The 8,305-nt window shown below is 46.0% G+C and overlaps 1 pseudogene; it reads left to right on the top strand.

The window, feature by feature from the left end:
- The first annotated feature begins 755 nt into the window (after window positions 1-755).
- On the top strand, window positions 756-1,912 carry LOC120699375 (annotated as a pseudogene).
- The last annotated feature ends 6,393 nt before the right edge of the window (window positions 1,913-8,305 follow it).

The raw sequence follows: 8,305 nt of genomic DNA, 5'->3' as shown, positions 1-8,305 counted from the left end.
ATATCCCGCGGCCAAAACTAATTTAGGATGTAACCCAACGAGAGGATAAACATAGGCATAGCACTCTAGCTGTACTTTCATGTAAAGTGTTAACTAGCAAGTCGGTCCCTACAAATTGCAAAATTTGCACAGCAAGCAACTCTTTTTCCTTTAATTTGCTTTTCTTTTCTCAATATCTCCATTTGTTATATTCATATCTTGTTAGACTATGATTTTCCAATAACTCAAAATATACAATATATTTCAATAGCTTATTGCACTTAATAAGGTTACTAATGCTGCTACGTGTTAATGGTTATCCATGAGGTGCAAGGTAATCATTTACTCCCGAGACCAAAGTTGTCTGGGCCCTCAACTGCTCAACAGAATACATACGCTTTGGTGGTTGTAGACACGTTCTAACATTTTTCTTATTTATGCTTGTTCCTATCTTTAGCTATACAGTGTTAGCCGCCAAAATATTTATTCAATTATTATTATTAAGGAAAGATATTACACTTCATATATGAAGCACTCCGTACTTTGTTAATTTTAGATTTTAGAGTGCATGCAGAAATTTGATCACTGAGTTTTTCTAATAATTTTCTTATAACTACACTCCATTTATTTAGGTATTTTACTTTTGAATTTACATAAAAATAAAACAGTTGATTCATGTAGTCGTTACTCCGAATTTTTTATTATCAGACTGTAGCTTAGTTAGACTCTTCTTCGCTACAAAATATTTTCCTCTTTTCATTGTTTTATAATTTTTTATGTACCCATGCTTACAGCTCCTGGATGACCGTGCTGACAAGACGCGTGCAGCCTGCATCGTCCTCATTTCGGATGGTGTAGACAAGAGCCAATTCATGTGGAGCCATGAGAGTCTTGCCCCCACTGACCCCATCCGAGGCCTCCGAAAGTACCCAGTCCACACCTTGGGCTTGTTCAAGGCTGACCCAAAGGCGCTGCACTACATCGCCAAAGAATCCTATGGAACCTATTCCTCAATCACAGACAACAAAGACCTCGACAAGAACATCATGGAGGCGCTGGCTGTCTGCCTAGCCGGGTTCAAGACCATCGTCGCCTTTGACACCTGCGTCGACATCACGTCAAGCAGCTTGGAGATAACAAGGGTCGACTCCGGGGGCTACACACGCCGGGCTGCTCCTGGATCAGGCATCTCAATTGGCATGCTGTGTGCTGGGGAGGTGAAGGACTTGGTCGTTTACTTCAGTTACACTGCTGGGTATTGGGAGCGTGGCTTGGGTGTTGGATGCATTTACTCATGGCTGTCGAGCCATGAGATGCAGCGCGCAACGGCTACAGGCTTACCGGCGGAGGCCATGTTCCGCACGCCAGTGATGGAGATGATGGTGCAGAAGGTCCGCAGGAAGTTGCTGCTCAAGGAAGCATATGAACAAGGAGCGGAAGACCGAGCTGTCTACGAGCGCGCCATTGGGCTCTTGGACGGTATCAACAAGCGATTCCAACTGTGGTGCAAGCTGGACACCGAGGTGCCACCAGCTTTCCAGCTGGCCATCAGCATCAAGACGACGAGTCCCGCAATCTCACTGACGTCCTGCATGGGGGGATAAGCCGCGCAAGGCAGCATGACATTTACCTGGTACGTATACATTTTTATGTGTTTGTACCAACATCGATCTATCTATGAATCCGGCCTGATAGATCAATCTCTATTTGTCTTGGATATGCAGGCCGCCATTCATGCGATCAAGCAGTGGCAGAGCTCCTCCACCCCCGAGAGAAGACGCATGGCCACGGGCCGGACCAGTAGGCGCATGCATGCATGCATGACGCACTGCCAAAAGCAGAGGAATCTTGTGAGTGGCCACAGTACAAATAAAAATGAGCCAGGCCATATATAGTAGTGCCTCCGGCTCCCTCCCGAGAATAATATGCATGCGGGCAGCACCGCCCATTAGTACTTACTAATTGTTCTTGTTATTAGTCCCCATATATCAGTCCCAATTAAGTTGTACTATCGTCCTTTAATAAAGATGTCATCAGCAGAAAGCTGAAGCTAATGAACGGATCACTGCGTCATCCTCACCAGGGGTTTTAATCTTCCACCAGCTGTACGATATGAAAAGATGCAATAAAAAAGTTTTAAAAATCAGACGCATGCAAATTTTATGCCTACAAGATTGTGTTCAAACATGTGCTCAGATGGCCCGTACAGGAGGTAGAGATTACTTAATAAAAGATCAACAAGCCACACCCTACGCATCACTGAAACAAACAAAATAAAGTCGGAGCAATATGTTGCATAAGAGATACATACACTATCGTCCATGTATATGGTGAAGTGTGCTACGCTGTGAGACTCAATATAATTATGTTGTGCATGTAAAACTCTGAACTCGGCTCTAAAAATAATAAAGTCTGTCGATATGAACACCATTACGTTCACTTATTATGCCCCAAATATACTTTCATAAATAGCTATTAATACTTTTATTTGCATATTAATATTTTCAGATTATCATAGTACACCTTTGACTCTTAAACGTACTTTAAATTGTTATTTCCACAGCTCAACAGTACTGCCATGTCAATGTAGAAACATGTATTAGTACGTATAATGCATGTCTCATGCGAACAGTAATGTAACATGCTATTTCAATTAGAATATGGTGTTCTCATAAAAATGGCATGTCTCCGCAAACTTCACAAGGATCACCACCATCCTCCTCCCAGCAATCAGCGATAGCACGGTTGTACCAGTGGCCTAAGTCTTTAAGTTCACTAGAACATAATGTGCTCGTTGCGCGCTCTATCATCAGTTTCTTGATTCCAAATAAAAATATCTCTATATATGAGTAAATATAGCATAAAAATTCAGATCGAAAAATAGAAATGTAGCAACCGGAGAGATTAGAAATATAGTACAACAATGCTTGAATGATAGGCAAACACATAGCAATTGTCTCATGCAAATATATATGTTAACAGCGGCGGCAGTACTGTTGATTGAATGGCATGTGCAGCAGATAGGTTCTGTCAAGCCATATATTACAATTGAGGATCAGCATTAGTAGCTACCAAAAATTTTAGTAGGTAGCTTAGAATGCTAATCCAAATACAAGCGAGTACTAATATATCAAAAAGTTGGAAATAACACCGTTTGTAGCCATAAAAGTATTCAAAAGAGAGTTAACTGATGCTGAGGTTATAAAATAGATGAATATATTGCATGTAGTAGCAATTCAGCAGATGTAGGCCTAGGCAGGGCTGCAACTGTGAAAACACAACATGAGCTGATTTGCGTCTTCTTCTAAGCATCAACGCTGGAACTGTAAATGTAGTTATCAAGAACAGCTGTTGGTTATAAAATAGTTGAAGACGACATGAAGCAACAATTCATGGTGTTTACAGTGACAAGTGGCTACCTCACACTGGTGTAATGACAATTTGTATAAGGTAAAGAGAAAATAGCAAATATTATATGTGAAGAAAATAGCAAGTATGATATCCAAAGATGATATGTGAAGAAAATAGCAAGGATGATATGTACTGTATAAGCAGGAGGACATGTAAACATGGTAGGAGTACCTAAATCAAAAATATTTTTGCAAGGGTAAGCGCAGAAAGATTATTTGATTAATAAGAAAAATTATGTTCATAATATTGTGATGTAGCAAATGCATAAATTGGCAAGGATTAATAAATATAATAATTTTTGATCAAGTGTAGCTATCTGTAGCTGATCTATCTGTTTCATCTAGAAGTTTGTAGCAAGGGCATTCCAAAGCTTGGGAGTGTCATGGACACAACCATCATCTTTATCTTCATTGTCTTCATCAAGCAGTAGTTTCTGGCAATTTTCTTGCTAGGTGAGGGGCGTGACCTAAAAATTGTGCATGTTAGATATGAGATTATTATTGGATATGTTATGAAAAAACAAATATGTATTGGCAATACAGACCTTTACTTGTGATAGTCTTTTCTAACTTAGTTGCTGAATTTGCAGCTCCATCCTTAGACTCCTTTGGATTAGCAGTAGACTATATGATAGAGCTGGAACATGAAGCAAAATATCACATAGATGGAATATGGATGGATATGGCTAAACTCCTATAAGCTCCATCCTAAAACTCTTTTAGATTAGCAGTAGACTACATGATAGAGCAGGAATATGAAGCAAAATATCACATAGATGGAATATAGTTGGATATGGCTAAATTCCTTTGTTGAAAAAAGGTAAGTGCTGTTATTTCATAAGGTCAATACTCTTTGCTGTGTGATAAGTCAATGAGAAGAAGGAGATTAAGTGATTGTAGTTTACCTTAGCTAAAATGGCGTCATCATTCTTGTGTGGTGTATCTGTTGATGTTGCAACTGCGGTTTGAGTAAGGATATCTAGAGCATTGATGGACCTTGCACCTTGCTGTGTTGGTACTAAAGCAATATATGTTTCATTGGTTGGAGTGATCTGCAACTGCAGATAGTAGTTAGACAAGATTACAAAATGTCTCCTACCTATTTCAGAAAAAAAAAGATTACAAAATGTTTGAATTTTGAATCATCTAGAAACAGGTATGGACAAGACTAATTACAGGCCAATGGCACATTGCAAAATGGAAACAAATAGTAACTAGCAAAAAGCAGAATAACTATATCAAACCCTACTGAACATACGTATACTTCACATAAAGAGTAGCCTAGCTGCATCTATCAGTATCTTTACTTTTTGCAAAAAAATAGGATTACTGTTCCTTTATAATACCAGATCTGCGATGCTAAAATAAGCGGAATTTTCATGCCAAACTCTAGCTACGGACTTGTTAAGGTGGGTTATCCAGATAACTGTGCTATAGATAGCAACTGATTTTTATTTAAGATCAAATTTTCCAAATCTACTGATATCATAAAATATGAGGCAATATAAGTAAGGTAGCCTAATCATAAATTTATAAACTGAACCACTACTTGCAGGCAGCAACTAAAAATTACTCAAACATATAAAACCACCATAACGTAACTAAGGTAAGGAATAGAGCATCTGCAAGTGTAAAAAGTGAAAAGAAATTGTAGAAACTACAACTGATTGAAGGAGAAAAAAAAGATCCTGATTCACTAAGGGGTCATCCTTTTTTTTTGCACTCATCAGCTGAAACTGCCAACCAAACGATGGGAAATGCATCCTAATCACGCTCAGTAAAGGGCTGCAGCATCTGGACGGCAAAAAAGAAACAGGATCAAAGAAGATGAGATGAAACCCACCTTGAAAGGCTTCAATCTGGCTGTTGCTATTTAACCCATACACTCCCAGGTCGCCAGACGCCATCGCGGTACTTACAGGCAGCCACATATAAACCTTGCCGATTAGGCCAAGGATTTTTTTCGGAATGTTAAAAAGTCAAAATTTTGAATATAAATAAGAAATTATTTTACTAGTGTGGAAATATTTGGAGTTATTGGATTTATTGGCTCTACCTTGTTTAAACGAATTCGAGTTGGATTTATTTTTCTTGGTTGAAAATTGAGTGGAAATTAAATTGAGGGTTGCCCCTCAATTTAATTTCAAATGCTGACTCTTGAGTGGGATTTATTTGAATCAACCATTCAAATTAATTCCAAACCTAACCCGGCTTTGACCCCTAGCTCGAGACCTGATCCGACCCTAACACCTGACCCAGGTCCGGACCAACGCAGCCCAAGACTTGGCTTGCACCCAAACCCACCTGAACCTCTCTCAGCCCACATGGCCAAAGGCCATTTCGGCCTGCTTCACTACTGCCGCCCAACCCGCCGCCACCGCACCACTCGGCCCGCTAGCCCCGCTCGGCCCACCAAAGCGCCCCGCCCACATGGGCGGGGCCAAAACAGCACGCGCGGCCCAGCACCAAGCGCCAGCCCAGCTCCGCTGCCCGCGCCCCTTCCTTTTCCGACCGCCGCAGACAGGTGGACCCCACCTGTCCAGTCCACACCGTGTCGCCACAGTCGCCGACCGCCCTGGCCCACCTACAGCTTTCCCCTCCGGCTCTGTTCTTCTCTCCCGTGCAGACGCCAGCTGCTCTGCTTTTCGCCTCTCATGCGACGCCACCTGCTCCACTCGTGTCACCCGCCTGCTGCGCGCCTCCCGCTGTCGGCCACCAGTGCATGCTCCGCCCTTGACTTGCCCTCACGCGCGCGCTCCAAACCCTAGCATCGCGAGCATGCAACTGCTCGATGGCCCCTAGCCCCGCACATCGAGCCCGATCATCAATCCTCGACGTCCGTGCCCGGCCGCGCCCACTAAACCCTAATGGTGCCCCTATAAGACCCCCCTAGTCATCGTCTTTAAACCCTAGACTCGGGGATTCTTTTCCCCCTCGCCGCCGCCGCGATCAGAGCACAGAGAGGAGAGATAGGGAAAGAGGAGAAGGGAGGAGGAGAAGAAGAAGAGGAAGGGAGGTGCTGGCCATCGCCGCCGCCACTTCGAGAAGCGGACAGCGCTTGCAGTACCCAGAGCCCAGCACGACAAGGAGACACCACCGCCGCAGGAGCTCTCCACCACGCTGGCGCCCCATACGATGACCTCAACGACCCAGCACGGGCACAACTCTGCCTCACCTCGCCACGGCCGCGCCACCCCACTGCACTAGCCCCTTCGTCCTCGCGTGAACCGGGTAGGACGCTGCCACGTCTCCCTCACCCGTTTCCTTGTGTGCTACCGTCGTGCGCATCGCCGAGGATGAGCCCATCGTAGAACTGCTTGCAGGACCCCGTCCCTCTGGTTGGTTGCAGGAGCTTGATGTCGCCCCGCTGCGTAGCCCAGCAGCCCGCCGTCGCCTTCTTGCCTTGACCGCCGGCCGTCCCGCAGCCCTAGCTTCCTGGGTGCTCGCGCGCACCCATATGTGCCTTGGCCGGGCCCAAAGGCTATGCTTTTTGGCCTCGCTGCGACTGAACCTCGTTCCGCCCTAGCGAGCACCATGATGCACCGTCGCCACCTCGTGGCGATGTCGCGGCGTGGTGATCGTGAGCGCGCCGTGTTCCTCGCACGCGCGTGTTCTGGTTGGGCGAGCTGAAATGCCCGCCCTCAGTCCCGCCGCTGTATCTAGTTGTCGCCTAGCCCTCGCCGTCGTTTGAGCCCCACCAAAGCGCCGTCCAGGTCGTGTCCACGCCCATCACGACCGCCACATGGCCTCGCTGTGGCTATGCCCGACGAGCCCATGCGCGCGTGCCAAACCACACCCCAGGGCCAAAGGCCATGCCATGGCCTTGGCACACCTTTACCAGATCGCTGCTGATATGCCGTGGCCATGGCACCATCACGCTGTGCGTGCTGCCGCCACGGCGTGGTGCACGCAGGTGCTACTACAGCATTTGGCCGAGCACACTGCGCGCGTCCAGCCACTGGCTTACCCCGTGGCCATGACTGTGCCTCTTCTACCCTTTTCGCCGCCGTCACCGCGTGTTAGCCCTTGGTCTCACCGTCGAACTGTTTTGGCCTCGAACCCGCCTATGCTTTGCCGCCGCCGTGCCTTGCCCTTGCCGTGGCACGACAGCCATGCACCCGAGCTGCCTTGAGCCTTGCCTCGCCGTTGCTTTGCCTCGCCAACGCGCTGCCGCGGACCTAGGGTGCTAGGCCCTGTGCGCGCATGTAGCTAGGTCTCTCCATTCATCCGAGCGAAGACACAAGCTGCAAGAAACGAATCAGGATTCTTCTTCCTTCGAACGACAAGAGAAGAAGCAGACCACAACAAATGGATCAGGCTCACTTGTTATCTCTTCTCTTTTTGAAACTGGCCCCAATGTAACTTTTTTGTGTGAATGCACCGTATATGTGCAATTTGAGCCTGCAGAATCGTGGCCAAGATGCCAAACTTGAAAAAAGTATGTGCCACTACCTGGAAATTTGAATGCATTATTTTTCCATTCTAAACCTTTTCACAAATTTGTACCAAGGCGGCACTGCTATGCCGCCGGTGGTGGCCGCGGTGGTCCGAACCATGGCCGTCGTCACTATCGCCGGAGGGTTCTTGGCCTTCTTCTATCTTAATTAAGTCATCGTGATCTGTACCCATAATTGCTCGCGCCGATCTACTCTCTCATGTACGGGGATAACTCAATTCATGTTTGTAAATTTATTAATGGAATAAAGCTAGAGATCGACCTCTTACAGCCCGAGCAGCCACAGGGCCCAATCGCCGTGGCGGATCCCTGTTTGTGTACAATCATACGGAAGAAGTCGTCATGTCGCCTGTCGCTATGCTGGAGTGGTCACAGACGTATCTCCACACTACATGCAACTGCCGTCACGTGCTCCTGCTATCTTAGTCGCGGTGTTTCAGATTGTCTCAGCTATCCGAAG

The sequence above is a fragment of the Panicum virgatum genome, chromosome 3K (genome assembly GCF_016808335.1).
Source record: "Panicum virgatum strain AP13 chromosome 3K, P.virgatum_v5, whole genome shotgun sequence".
In the NCBI taxonomy this organism is placed as follows: domain Eukaryota; kingdom Viridiplantae; phylum Streptophyta; class Magnoliopsida; order Poales; family Poaceae; genus Panicum; species Panicum virgatum.
Note: the sequence above shows the minus strand (reverse complement) of the source record. Positions and strands in the feature narration are given on the sequence as shown.